At 36.2% G+C, this 15,496-nt stretch overlaps 1 pseudogene; it reads right to left on the bottom strand.

The window, feature by feature from the left end:
• Positions 1-4,074: 4,074 nt before the first annotated feature.
• Positions 4,075-5,245, bottom strand: LOC129885017 (F-box protein At3g07870-like; annotated as a pseudogene).
• Between the last annotated feature and the right edge of the window lie 10,251 nt (positions 5,246-15,496).

Here is a 15,496-nt window from a genome sequence, read left to right as displayed (position 1 = left end):
TATCCATCTCAACATTCTCATCTCAGCTACTTTCATCTTTTGAACGTGAGAGACCTTAACTGGCCAACACTCCACCTCATATAACATAGCCGGTCTAACCACCACTTTGTAGAACTTACCCTTAAGTTGTAGAGGCATCTTCTTGTCACATAACACATCGGAAGTGAGCCTCCATTTCATCCACCCTGACCCAACACGATTTGTGACATCCTCTTCAGTCTCCCTACTGCCTTGTATGATAGACCCAACGTACTTGAAACTACTTTTCTTTTGGATGGCCTGGTCACCAAGCCTAACTTTTGCGCCAACCTCCTGAGGTGTCTCACTGAACTTGCACTCTAAGTATTCTGTCTTGGTTCTACTCAGCTTAAACCCTTTAGACTCTAAGGTATGTCTTCAATCCTCCAGCTTAGCATTAACTCTGCTACGAGTCTCATCAATTAGTACTATGTCTTCCGCGAAAATCATACACCATGGTACCTCACCTTGAATATTTCGCGTCAATCCATCTATCACCAAGAAAAATAATAATGGACTAAGGGATGATACTTGATGCAACCCCATCACAACTAGAAAGTGCTCTGAGTCCCTTCCTACTGTCCTTACCCTGGTTTTGGCACTCTCATACATGTCCTTGATCACCCTAATGTACGTCATAGGTAGATTTTTAGCCTCCAAACATCTCCATAGTATCTCTCGTGGAACTTTATTATAAGCTTTTTCTAGATTGATGAACACCATATGCAAGTCCCTTTTCCTCTCCCTATATTGCTTCACCAGTCTCTTCATAAGATGGATGGCTTTTATAGTTGATCATTTCAGTATAAATCTGAATTGGTTCTCTGACATAGAAATGCCTCTCCTATCCCTCATCTCCACCACTATTTCCACACTTTCATAGTATGACTTAGAAGCTTGATACCTCTATAGTTATTGCTTCTCTAGATATCCCCCTTTTTTATATAGAGGGATCATTATGCTTCAACTCCATTCTTCGGGCATCGTTGTTGTATTAAAGATGACATTAAATAACCTAGTCAGCCACTCTAAACCTACCGAGCTCACGCTCTTCCAAAATTCCCCAGGAATCTCGTCAGGTCCGGTCGCTCTCCCTCAGCGCATCCTACGCACAATACCTTTAAACTCTTCAACTGTAATACTCGTGCAACACCCAAAATCATAAAGCCTCCCTGTATGTTCCAAATCTCCTAACATAATCTCTCTGTCCTCTTCTTCATTCAACAGTTTATGGAAGTATGACTGCCATCTCTGTTTAATAAGGGTATCTTCTACCAATAATTTTCCATGCTCGTCCTTAATGTACTTCACTAGATCCATATCGCGTGCCCTTCTCTCCCGCGCCCTGGCTAGCATTAACAATTTTCTATCTCCGCCTTTCTTTTCTAGTTCAGCATAAAGGCATTCAAAAGCTTTAATTTTTTCCGTCGAAACTGCCAACTTTGCCTCCTTCCTCGCTATCTTAAAAAGTTCCCTATTCGTCCACTTCTCCACCTTATCCATGTTTTTTATCAGCTTCACATACACTAGCTTCTTTGCTTCCACCTTCCCTTGCACTTCTCTATTCCACCACCAGTCCCCTCAGTGCCGGCCAGAGCTACCTATCGAGACTACCAACACTTTCCTTGCTACAACCCTAATACAAATAGCTGTCATATCCTATATAGTGTTCGCATCCCCACTACTATCCCAGGCCCTCATATCCTTCAATTTCTCTCCCATCTCCAGGGTGCTAGACGTGGTCAAAATCCCCCATCTGATCCTAGGTCAGTCATCTTCGACCCTATTCTTCCTCGTCATCTAGATCCCTAAATCCATCACCAAGAGCTTATGTTTGGTCGTAAGGTTGTCGATCAGAATGACCTTACAGTGTTTTCACAGACCTTTATCATCCTTCCTAAGGAGTAACAAATCTATTTGAGTCTTAGCCACTGTACTCCAAAAGGTTACTAAGTGGTCCTCTTTCTTTGGAAAACTCGAATTGGTTATCACCAACCCAAAAGCTCTTGCGAAATCCAAAAGTGAAACTCCTCCTCTATTTCTGTCCCCAAAGCCAAAGCCTCCTTGCACATCATCATACCCTTCCTAAATAGACCCGATGTGCCCATTAAAATCCCCTCCCACAAAAAGCTTCTCAGTAGGCGGTATGCCTCCCACTAACTCATCCAAATCCTCCCAAAAATGCCTCTTATCCTCCTCGCCTAAGCCCACTTACGAAATATAAGCACTAATAATGTTCAACGTGATCCTTTCAAGGACAACCTTTAATGACATCATCCTATCAGTGACTCTCCTAACCTCTACCACCTGATCCCTTAAATTACTGTCTACTAAAATGCCTACCCCATTCATATACTTTGATCTACTAGAGAATCAAAGTTTATACCCGTCTACCTCCTTAGCTTTAGAATCTACCCATTTGGTCTCTAGTACACAAGCTATATTAATCTTCCTCTTCTTTATAATATTAACTAGCACTATGGATTTTCCCGTCAACATCCTAATATTTCAAGAACCTACTCTCAGTCTAGACGCTCCTTTAACCCACTTACCCCTTCTTACCCTCATCTCCATCCCCATCCCCATCGCTGAGTGAGAATATGACCAAAGTCATGAAAACACATATGAACTAATAAAATATTCAAAGGTTTAAATTCAACAAAATGTAACTATAATTGTAGGAGCAAAGAGTAGAGATGGAAATATATGGAAACAGGAGGTACTAACTCCAATTGAAATGAACCTGGTTGCCGCTGGAAAACATGGTTTAATGAAGCAATATTTCGTTGAGGAATTTCATCAAATACCTTCAAGGCACTGTCCACAGTGTGGAATTTGGGCATTACGCAGTAGAAGCAGCCGAGCAACGAACCAGCAGAAGAAAATCACAAGAGAGATTAGTGGAACAATGAAAAGAGAAAACCAACTTACTGTTCCAACTTCCAACACCCGATCAATTCCTGTACCACTGAAGACACACAGTGGATCTGCTAATCAAAGAGACAAAAACTCCTGTCTTCTTCTAAGCTAAAACAAGACAACAAAATCAAAAGTAACAAAGCACAAAATATTGTGTTGATTATAATATAATATGAATTAACTTGTAAAACTACTGCGCACCAAATATAACAGATATTAAAATTTTATTTTGATAAAGGACTTGCCAAAATTTTATTAAATAAAGTACAACTCAGTGCACTAAAGCTCCCACTATGCACAATATCCGGGAAAGGGCCCCACCACAAGGATCTATTGTACGCAGCCTTACCTTTTATTTCTACAATAAACTAAAAAATTGGGGTGGGGAGGGGAGAGGAGAGGTATGGTGAGAGAAAGTGATACAGTGGATAAGAAAAATATTTTATATTATATTTTATAATTTTTTTGGGAGGGGATGAGTGGGGATAATAATACATTAATCTTTAATTTTAACTAATTACAATAATGTATTTAACTTTTGTCAAGGTGGATTATTTTGTCCATATGAAGTGTGATGTGGCAAAAAAATTTAAATGAAAGAGAGAGTGTAGTACACACACCATGCTGAAAGTGAAATAAAAGAGAGAGATGTGTTTTTCAAACTAATAAGTGATAGTTTTGATATAAACACACACTCACAACAGTTTAGGTATGAAATTCAAAAAAGGAAAATAGTTTAGGTATGTTTTTCACACTTATCTTGTTTTTAAAAATAATTTAGTTTGACTTACTATAAAATTTAAGAAAATAAAGAAGACTTTTAATCTTGTAGTCCTAAATTAGAGTTATGTCAAATGTACCAAAAGATTCTTTAGTCTTGTCCGCTTAAACAGTTATGTAAAAATTGAAATTAAAATATTGCCAAAAAACAATGAGTCATTTTTTTTAAAAAAAATAGACTATTAAGAAAAGTAAGCCATTCTTTTTTTAAACCAAAGAAGTAATAAGTCTTTTTAACCCCAAAAAATAAAATATAGCGAATGAGCAACCTACTAAAATAATGATGAAGACTACGAAGATCAGTTGTTGAAATTTAGTGCTAATTCATAAAAAATTAATTAAAGAGTTATGCCGTCTCTAAAAGGTTTGTACTTTTGCACTGTCCTGGCTCCCTCGTGGAATTGAAGTTAAGCATTGCTTGTAAACTATAACACTCATACTTTCGGGAAAACCATGTAAATTATGTTCCTTTTCTTCATTGGAATTAATATCGTACGAAATAAGATGTCCATTTTTGCTTTGAAAAAGCAATATATTATTCTTCCAAACAGCTAGCGGGGATTCAATAGGAAGAGGTCTGATTGTGTTTTTCAAAATCCATGACTTGCTTAGACCGTACTCCTCAATCACCCAAACGTCGATTTTATGTTTCATTGGATCAATAGAAGACATTGGGTTAGGGTAACTAATCAATGTCAGATATTCCCTTAATATTACAAGACCATAATATTGCTCATTGGTAAGATTATTACAAGTATCAGGCATTGTTATATTATGGAAAGTCTTAGTGCACCTGTCAAAACAAAGAATAACCATCGACACATCTGTAGTTGCAAACCAATGAACCACTTCCTTGTATAATGTCTCCGAACAAGGCAACCAATAAATCAATGGCAAATGTACATGGTCCAGTTCTCTCCAGCAATCAATGCTAAAATCATAAACATCAATTTTACTTTCTTTCAGACCAGGATAATCATTAGAAGGATTCCAAAAAATTTCAGAAATCCTAACAATCCTATAGTCTTTTGCAATCGAGTCGAAGCGAAACCCAATCCCTTCAACGAAATGATGGAAACCTTGTGGACAAACAAAAGGGCTATGTGGGAGCAATATGAAATTTCTAGTAGTTGGATTGAATAAGACTGTGGTTATGGAATCTGTTAAAGCAATCAAACCATGACAAGGACCGACAAGTGGATAAAAAGTACAGTTACTATTGGAGGACATAGATGTTATGTATATATCTCAAAAAAGAGGGTTAAAAGTGTCATCATCACTAGAAAGAAAAGACAAAATATTTTTAAAGTCATCTGGTTCTTTTTTGATGGAATGCTTGAAGAGAATGAATTCTATCTTTTATAGTTGTTTGGTAGTTTAGATGAAGATATATAAATATGGTGGATTGTATGAGAGCGTACCAAACTTTATAGATGCATTTTAATCATATGAGGGATTTTACTGGAAATCTTATTAGTATATTAATCACCAAATCCTCCGGCAATTTCTTTATTATTCCATTCACCATTGATCCTTTATTTTCGAGAATACGCAGTGAATTCCATCGTTCTTAATGGTGACTGTCTTTATAGTAACAACTTTAGTGTCTGGAAAGAGGATTTTCCATAGCATGGTTAGATCTTTAACGAACAAGGTTTTCAAACGTCCAATTTTGAGGTCCAGAGTGTTCACAATAAAATAAAATTTAGAGGTATAATAACTACGAAAGTCCAGTTTACTATATCATTAAACTCTTCCAAAAAATGCACAACATAAGATGTTACTCCTCTAGAGGTCCATCCCATGCAATAAATATTTTTTACTTTGTTGCAAGGTTTAAAATTAGATAGTCAAAAATATGAATTTGGTAGTTGTCAAATTCAACAACTAAAATATCACCATTTTGTAAGAACACCAAGATAGAGAGAAAAAATATTTGAGTGCAAAGTGGGTTATTCCATAGACTATGAGAAAATAATTTGTGAAAAAAAATGTGAGCGATATTTTAAGTAAGGAGAAAAATCACAAGATTGTATTCATTTAGAGTGTGTTGTGGTCACTTTGAGTATTGTACTCATGACTACCAAGTGAAAAATTCCTTACTATAGTGATACCAGTTGCTCCTCTTGGCCTTTGGTTTTTCTCTTATTTAACAGGCTAGGGTTTTCACGTAAAATTTTTGGTGTCATTATTTTCTCATTTTATTTACACTGGTATCAGAGTGTAACACCTCGTGTTATCCTAACCTAAACTAGGCTCGATGACTATGAGAAAATTTGAGGAAAAGAATTGACTTTAAGGACCACGGATGTCCTCTACAATTCTTAGAGGGTTCTACGAGTCATAAAGACGACTCGTAGATCCTTCTTTAACTTAGTAAATTTTTGAACCTTGAAAACCCAACCTATGAGTGATCTTACAAGTAATAATAATTTTTACGAGTCGTAGAAATGATTCATAGATGCACCTGACACTTAACAAAAAATCTTAAGTCGAATTTCACTCCTACGAGTTGAATTGATGAGTCGTCAAAGTTCCTACGAGTTGTAGAAATGACCCATAGAGAAAGTTTAGAGACTCAAAATTTCAGACTTCGGAGAAACCTATACGATGATTTGAGTCTATGACTCATAAACCTGAGTCGTAGACCATCATATTTTTTAGCCCAGTTCTACAATTGCAAATGAAGGCCCGTAGAAGTTTCTATGAGACATAAAAATAAATGACTTGTAGACGACCAATTTTAGTTTTTAATGAAGGGTAGATTGGTCTTTTTCCACCCTTCACAAACTAAAACCCTGACATATTAGGACTAAATTAATTTCCTTGTCAATACATTGAACGCATAATACCCTCATTAACACTTAGATTATTTGAGAGCAAGGATTTGAGAAGAGGAGAAAGATTAGGGTTCAAGCTCTTCAAGCAAAGTCTTCAAGTTCTTGATTGCTCTTCGAGTCTAGGTATGTAAGGCTGAACTAAAATATGGATTTTGTTCCTCCATGTGCCTATGATTGTGATAGGTTGATTGTGAATAGATTGAGTCCCCATTAATGGGATTTTTGAGAATTCCTTTTCCAAAATTTACATACGTTCATGCTTTTCTACAAATGAATTCCTTGAACATATGAAATTGAAACAATTGTTTCATAAACCCTAATAGCATGTTGTTTGATATTGAATTATATATATCTAAAGATTGAGTCTAGAGCAATGAACTTGTGAATGTATGATTGTGATTAGGATGTGAGCATAATGATAGTGTTGATAAATTCATAGTTTTGTATATTTTCATAATTGCACCTAAGTGAATGGTCTCAACTGACTGTGTTATAAATAATTGTCTAACCATCTCTTAAAATAAATGATTGGGAAATTGATTGAGATGATTGATGAATTGAAAGAGTTTGATAGAGACTTATTGATTTAGATTGATTATCTTATGAGCTTTGTATCTTGGGAAGAGTATCCAGCACCGAATTGGGTAAGAGTAAGCAATAACTCAAACCAATAACTACGTCGTCAAACGTAGGAGAGGATTGAACCATTAAGTTGGATGTTTCCTAAATTCTTTTTTTGACATGATAGGACTTGATTGGTTTTGGATCCATTATTGTTGATTCCTTCTTACCCTGGCAAGGTAATGGATGAATGTTGCAACAACATCGGCTTGTTGTACTATCACTGATCATAAGTGATGGTTGTCGTATAAGAAAAACTCCCATATAGGTCTTGATAGTATTCTGATTGGATTGGAATGGATTGGATTGGATTGTATATGATTTGTCTCTGTCTAAATCGTATTCATGTTTAGACTTAGGACACCTTGATTGAGTTGTTTATCTTCCCAGCTTGAGATCTCTGAGTTGATTTGATTCTACCTTGATGCATATTTCATTATGCTATATTAGGATTCCATGAACTGGCGTCCATTTGGGCCTACATCATTTCATGATGCAAAGATAGGTATTAGATAATATCAACAGGCGGATCATTGAGGATCTATTCGTATTCAGCTATTTGGTAAGCCCTCATTGCATTCGGAGGATACCCATTTATCATTATAGCTTTGAGTTTAATTTTTATCATTTGATTTGAGGTAGTCATGAATATGTCATTAGCACCACTTAGATAGTTGATAGAGGCTTCATAGACTAGATTATGATGTTTTTCATTCGTATTGTATTTTACTAGTTTCTTTCATACTAGTATGTTGATTGGATTTGATAGATAGTTGGCCTTTGGCCTTGTTTTATGAGTAGTTTCTTGATAAGTAAGTCTTCCGCTGATAGAATATGATTGAGTGAACATGTAATTAAACTAAGTGGTTCACTTGAGGGCCAGTAATGGTCTTCGAGTGTCGACCACGTCTAGGGTATCCTCCTAGGGCATGAAAAACTTCGTATTAGAGCACAGAGTTCAAGAGTCCTAGGGAGTCTATGAAGCCGTGTCTAGTAGATTCTTGCTTATAGGAGTATTGTGCACCACACTTATAATCCGGAGGCTATACGACATTAGGAAATATTTCACTTCTTTCATACTCTTAGTTCGTGCTAAAGAGTATAACGATAAAAGTTCCTTCCTAATTCATGCATTACAAACTTTCAGATAATGCCTCCTAAATACACCACCAGTTAAAGGAACACCGCCAATACTGAGGTTCTGCAATCTAAGATACCCCCACCATATGCAGTGAGAACTAGGGGCTGACCTATCAGGTCTACTGAGGCATCCTAAGAGCCTACTACTTAACTAACTCCTACTTTAGAAGCCGAGTTAAGAGGTGCCATCACTATACTCACCGAACTGATAGCTGGCCAGACGGGTAACCAGAGTTCACTAGCTCCTATCTCTAGCTCTGAAGAGACATCAACTTCAGTGAGGATCCGATACTTATTAGAGATGAACCTACCTGTCTTCATGGGTTCTAAGGTTGATAAGGATCCCTAGAATTTCATTGATGAGATATGGAAGATCCTGAAAGTGATGCATGCTACGGAGATTGAGGGGGTCAATTTGGTGTCTTATCAGCTCAAGGATGTGGCGAATGTGTGGTACAACCAGTGGGAGGAAGGTAGAGGTGAGGATGTTGATCCTACTATTTAGGATGAGTTTGAGGGAGCCTTCATTGATCATTTCCTTCCCAGGGAATTGTAGGAAGCAAAAGTGGAAGAGTTCATGAATTTGAAGCAAGAGGGTTTGTCAGTAAAGGTGTATTGCCTGAAGTTCATCCAACTATCTAGAGATGCTCCGGAGATGGTCCTAGATATGTGGTCTAATATGAGGAAGTTTGTCTCTGATTTCGAAAAATATGTGAAGAAGTAGTATAAAGCATCGCTACTAATTTCTGACATGGATATTTCTAGATTGAGGGTGTATATGCAGCAGGTAGAGGATGATAAGAGGAAAGACAGGGAAGAGCACCTGAGCAAGAAGGCAAAATCAGTTGGGCTTGAGAATAAGCAGAGGTAGAGTAAGGGCAACATGTCCTTTTAGAAGAGCTCTTTCAACTATGTTCCATCTGTGGCAAGTGCTCCTATGCCTCATAATAGGTATGATCAGCAGGGATAGAGTCAACAAAATTCCATAGCCCAGGGTCCTCAATCCCAGGCCAGTGTGACTCAAGGTTAAAAAAAAAAGCTGCCTGGAAGAAAGGCGGTTAGCTCCATTTAGGAAAGTGTAAAGAGGGAAATAATTATTGTTATAAATGTGTCCAACTAGGCCATTTTAAGAGGGAGTTTCTTACATAGGGAAACAGAGCCTAGTGTTCTACCATATCACCCCGGCTAGAGGTAATAAGAAGGGCACTACTTCAGGTACGGGCGGAGGTATAAACCGTCTATATGCCATGGACAGTCGGCAAGATCAGGAGAAATCCCCAGATATTGTGATGGGTATGATTCGATTCTTTACTCTTGATTTTAATATTTTGATGTATCCGAGTGACACTTTATCCTTTGTATCTCCTTATGTGGCTAGTAGATTTGATAAAATTTCAGAGTGTCTTCTTGAACCTTTGAGTGTATCTACTCCTGTTGGTGAGTCTATCTTAACTGAGAGGGGCAATATAGATTGTGAGGTGTCTATCTATCACGAGTATACCTGACTAAATTTATTTAGTTGGACATGATTAATTTTGATGTGATTCTTGGTATGGACTGGCTATATGCTTCCGCCGAGCCCCTTTTCTCCTCTGTCCATAATTATGCATCTGTTGATTGTAGAACTTAAATTGTTAAGTTTAGTTTCCTGAACAAGCCTATCTTAAAATGGAAGGGTAGTCTTGTTGTGACTAAGGGTAAGTTTATCTCCTACCTTAGGGCCAGAAAGTTGATCTCTAAAGGGTGTATTTATCACATCGTTAGAGTCAAAGATGATATTGTTGAGTCCCCTACTCTTGAGTCAGTCCCGATTGTTAATGAGTTTTCAAAAGTGTTTCTTGAGGATCTGCTTGGAGTCGCTCCTAATAGAGAAATTGACGTTGGGATTGATGTCCTTCCCGATATGCAACCTATCTCTATTCCACCATATAAAATATCTCCTACCGAGTTGAAAGAGTTGAAAGAGAAGCTGAAGGATCTCCTATATGAAGGATTTATTACGCCGAGTGTCTCACCTTGGGGTGCTCCTGTCCTATTTGTATGAAACAAAGATGGGTCAATGAGAATGTGCATCGACTATTGTCAACTGAAAAAGGATCATTTTTAGCTTTTTAGAATCCATGTGTTAGGCCTCTTTCATTTATTTCAGGAATCGATAGCATTTGGTTGCTTTAGTTGATCATCCCTACCTTGTGGTGTGACTTGTTTATGGGTAGTTCTTATTATGGAAGCATGTTTAGCCTTAGTCTAGGCATGTATTAGTGATTTCCATAGACTTACGACATTTTGGAGCCGTTACGCCTTAGAATCTTCTAGACACCGCTTTAGATGCTTCGCTCTCAATAGACTGATATAGTCGACTTAGGTTTGATAGTTTGAGACTTAGCTAGGCCGCAACCCAATTAGAAAAATAAAAATAAGAAAGTATTCTGAAGCCAAATGCTCTTGGATGGGTTATTGAATAGAGGGATACTCTTGAGCCCTTATATCTATAATTCCCTCATTCTGTCAGTTTTGGTGTACTTGGTTCTTGTTATGGAAGCTGCCTATCATTTCAGATTTGATTTTGTAAGTTCTTAGAATGACTTATTGATGAAACTCAATTTGGGGTTCTCCCCTTGACGCTCGTCTAGCTGATGATCCAAAATCTAGTCGACTCACCTTTATTCATAGTTCAAGTCATGATTCACTCCATCGGGTCATGGTTAAAGTCCATGCCTAGTTTCTCAGCCTTGGTTAGTGTAAATCGCTATCTCTAGCCTTGGTTATAGTCCTTGGCCATTTGGAGCCTTGGTTAGATTCTATCGCTATCTGCAGCCTTGGTTAGAGTCCATAGCTATCTTCAACCTTGGTTAGAGTCCTTGGCCATTTGCAGCGTTGGTTAATGTTTATCACTATCTTCAGCCTTGTTTAGATCCTTAGCCATTGCGTCATTTGTTAGAGTCCATAGCTATCTGCAGCCTTGGTTATAGTCCCTGGTTGTCTCCAACCATGGTTAGAGTCCTCGGCTATCCCAATCTTGGTTAACGTCCTTGAACTCTTCTCCTATTCGGTTCAAGCCCTTAACTCTTTTTTTGCCATAAATTAAAGAACCGGATACTCGGTTGATTCAGTTCAAGTCCGTGAAATGTCATGGTAATCTTTAAGTATCTTCAGGTTCTCCTTGTGGATCTTAACTCTTTTGTGATTTTTGTCGAGCATATGGGGGTCCATTATGATTTGACTTAAACTTGTGTACGAGTGTACCCTCCAGGCTTATGGGGTTCTGATTAGGTTTAGTTAGCTGTTCTCTCTGTCACACCCCTTTTTTGACCACCGTGTTCTTTAAAAGAGAACGTAGTTTTAAACATTTTTCCAATTAAAGTGACGTTTCGAAAAGAGATTATTTTATTTATTCAGAGTCGCCACTTGGAATTGAGTTTTAGTGTTCCAAGTCATCTTGTCTAAATCCCTAGTCAAAAAGAAATTGATTTTTTTATTTTATTGGTCTGTGAAATAGAAATCTGGATATGGAAATGTGCTCACCGAGAGGAACTCCTCGAGTTCCGTGGTTCTACCATGGTCGCTTGATAGACTGAAGTATGACTTGAACTAATTTTAAATATATTATACTTATTAACTTAAGAATAAAATGTTATTTACCTGCCTTCTTTGATTTATTAAAAACTCATTTAAATTGTCTTATATTATTACTATTTGATGTATTGGTAGCATCGCTTTCCAACCATACCATGAATTATTTATTATCACAAATAAAAATCTTAATGATTTTCTTTGAATTAAAAATCCTAAACCATTCTTCTAGATTAAAATATTTTTTCTTTACAAAGGATTTAAAACAAAAATTGCACCACTCTCACTCTCCTCATTCCTCACTATCTATCAAACCGAATAAATAGACAAGACATCATACATTAATCTTACAAAAGAAATAAGATATTTAATTATTCCTCCAAAAAAAATAAAAATAAAAATTATTGTGTGAACCCATTAAAATGAAGCATTTGTGAATTAAACTCAAGACAAACAAATTTGTACCAAACATTATTTTTACTAATGAGGAGTAAATATTATTTTGCACTAACTAATATAGTTAGTTTATGCCGAAAAAATTAGATTCTTTGATCTCCATATTTACTAAAATCTTCATATCCCAAATTTTTAATCCATTTCAGCAGTAATAAAGTTATCAAACTTTAATGACTTACTCTTCAAATTTCTTAAACTAAGATTAACGTTCCTACAACAGACTAACAATGACTTTTCATATAAGCATAACAAATATATTTTTATTTTTTAAAGTAAAATTCAACTAAGAAAAAAATGAAACTGCTAAATAAAAACAACGCTTGCATATAAATATTTTGCATGTAACATAATAAGCGCATATTACATCAATTTAACTCTAAATTTAACAAAATTGAGAAATTTTAACATACTTTCTATTATACAATTAAGAATATGAAGGGTTAAAGACATACAAAATTTAAGAAACTGTCAGGACCCGATCTAGGGCCTAGTCGTAACACGGCGATCGAAACCCCATAGGGCTTCAACCAAGCCTCTTGTATATATCATAAGAATACATAAGGTGAAATACAAAAGCGAAAACATCATACGAGAGTGTAAAACATGAATAGAATCTGAAAATATCTTATGACAACATAGACTCAAACATATGTCCAACTAGATGCCTCTAAACATGAGTATGGGCGGGGGCTAAGATATGTTCCTATCTCACCCTCAATATACGATGTAAACAAAAGTCTTTTGAAAAAAAAACAGTAAGTGACTTGAAACTAGTCTCCGGTCAATGATGACTCACCACAACACCGCCAGATGGAGAACACCTACTAGTTACGTGGACGATTAGGATCTTCAACCTCAACCCCTACATTATGAGACAATGTAGGTAAAAAGTATGCATTAGTAAGTTGGAATGTCCTAAGTTTGAGGGCATGATATACAACATAAATCATAGAATGCAAAGGTCAAGTAAAACACATGATAAGATAGAATAAGTAAAGTCATGAGAAAATCATATTGACCAAAGCATTTAAAAGTATAAATTAAAAATCATAACATACTTAAGAGATCATACATATGTGGGATAGAAACCATAACTGACAATAAGACCATGTGAGCTATAACATGGAATCCGATGATCCCCACATCGAGAAGGAGGAGGCTACTTTGCCAAGGTAGACTCTTGATCATGAACATATGCTATTTGTGGATCCACTAGCAAGGCTTTGGCAATCCTACGGTGACACATAGTTATGAGACAAGAGACATTATATAAGCACCCTTTATTTTGATCCCTCACCTCAAGTCCACATTCGGTGCTAAGTCAATTCCCATGGAATACATACATAACATAAAAATTATAATTTCATATATCATAGTCATGAATCATAGGTTTGAAATCATAGAGTAGCTCATTTTCATAACATACTTGTAATGTGAGAATTGTCCTTTCATCATTACAATCATATTTGCATAATTCATATCGTTAGGCCTTAGGTCTCCTTACTTCATAACTTGCATGAATAACCATAATTTGAAACATACTTATAATTCATGATCATAATGGAAATTCATAGTCATAATTCATTCTTTCAAAATTCATGACCATAGCTTGTACTTGAAATTTGGGTTAAGACATCAATGCATGATCAATTGACTTGGGAACCATGAAATTTACTTGAAAACATGCATGATCATATACTTTATATCATCCCATACATAATTCATATAGATAATATCATTTGGAAGTATAATTAAAAATACTCATAATTTACACCATAAATCCTAGAAATCAAAGTAGAGGAATTCATGGAAAAACTCTTCAATTTAATTCAATAATCATCAATTTATATCAAAATAGACTTGTGATCATACTTTAAATGAAAATTCATGCAATTGGAATAGAGATCACAAAACTCATAAAATACCATACTTTAATTTGATAGAAAACATTGAGAAATTGATTGGGCTTAATGGATGAAAGGATCCATGAATCAATACCCATATACCTTGAGTGAGAACACATATTAATTTGGACCAACTTGAGAGTTTTGATGGAGAGCTTGAGTGAATTTACTTGAAGTTTTCAATGGAAACCCTTGAGAGCCTTTTTGTAGAGAGAGAAATATTTGATAGATGAATTGTAGAAGAATGAATAGAATTAGAGGTTTAGGTTAATTTATAGAATTGAATTAGGTTCTAAAAACGTCTAGGTTCATTAACTAATAATTTGGCTAAGGTCTAAAACGTCCTTTAAAAAACTCAACTCGGCCAGAAAACCCTCCCAGGTCTGCGATGTGGACCTGTCGTGATCAACTCGGCTAGAAAATTATCCCAGGTCCGCAACGCGGACCTGTCGCGGACCTTACTATTTTATGGATTTTCACAAAAATCCATCTTCTGATATATAGGTCCTAAACATCCACCTAACCATTATGTGAACGACCTATTTTCAAGTCATTCTTAAGGCACTTATGAGAATTTTGAGGGATGTTACAATATCTCCCCTTTGGAAACATTCGTCCTCGAATGAGATTCAACTAATATAGAAAAGTCATGGAAAAAGGATTTAGAAACCCGAAATGGACATGAGGACACATTGAAAAATACATAGAACATGTAAACTTCATACTTAAAGTAAAACATAGTCTTTGAGAGAAATCATTTTCATGAATCATGCATGCATATGAATGACATATAGAACTGAAGCATAGAAGTTTAATCGATTTGATCATGAGCAAATTAGTACCTTTAGACTTGAGTGAAAGTAAAGAGATAAGGATATTGCTTCATCATGTTTGATTCCTCTTCCCACGTAGCACTTTCTACTTGTTGATTCCTCTACAACACTTTAACAGATGCAACGTCTTTATTTCTCAGCCTCTTCACTTGTCGGTGTAAAATCTCAATCGGGACCTTCTTATAAGTCAAATTATCTTCAGTACTCACATTCTCCCTCGGTACAATAGAATTTGGATCACTCACAAACTTCCTCAACATCAACACATGAAATACCGGATAAACCAAAGCCAACTCTACTGGCAAGTATAACTCATATGCCACCTTGCCAATGCACTTCAATATCCTATACGGTCCTATATATGTAGGGCTCAACTTCCCTTTCTTACCAAACCACATTACTTATTTTATAG

This window comes from Solanum dulcamara, chromosome 4 (assembly GCF_947179165.1).
Source record: "Solanum dulcamara chromosome 4, daSolDulc1.2, whole genome shotgun sequence".
Classification (NCBI taxonomy): Eukaryota; Viridiplantae; Streptophyta; class Magnoliopsida; order Solanales; family Solanaceae; genus Solanum; species Solanum dulcamara.
The sequence above is the reverse complement of the archived record's forward strand: the minus strand, read 5'-3'. Positions and strand labels throughout refer to the sequence as shown.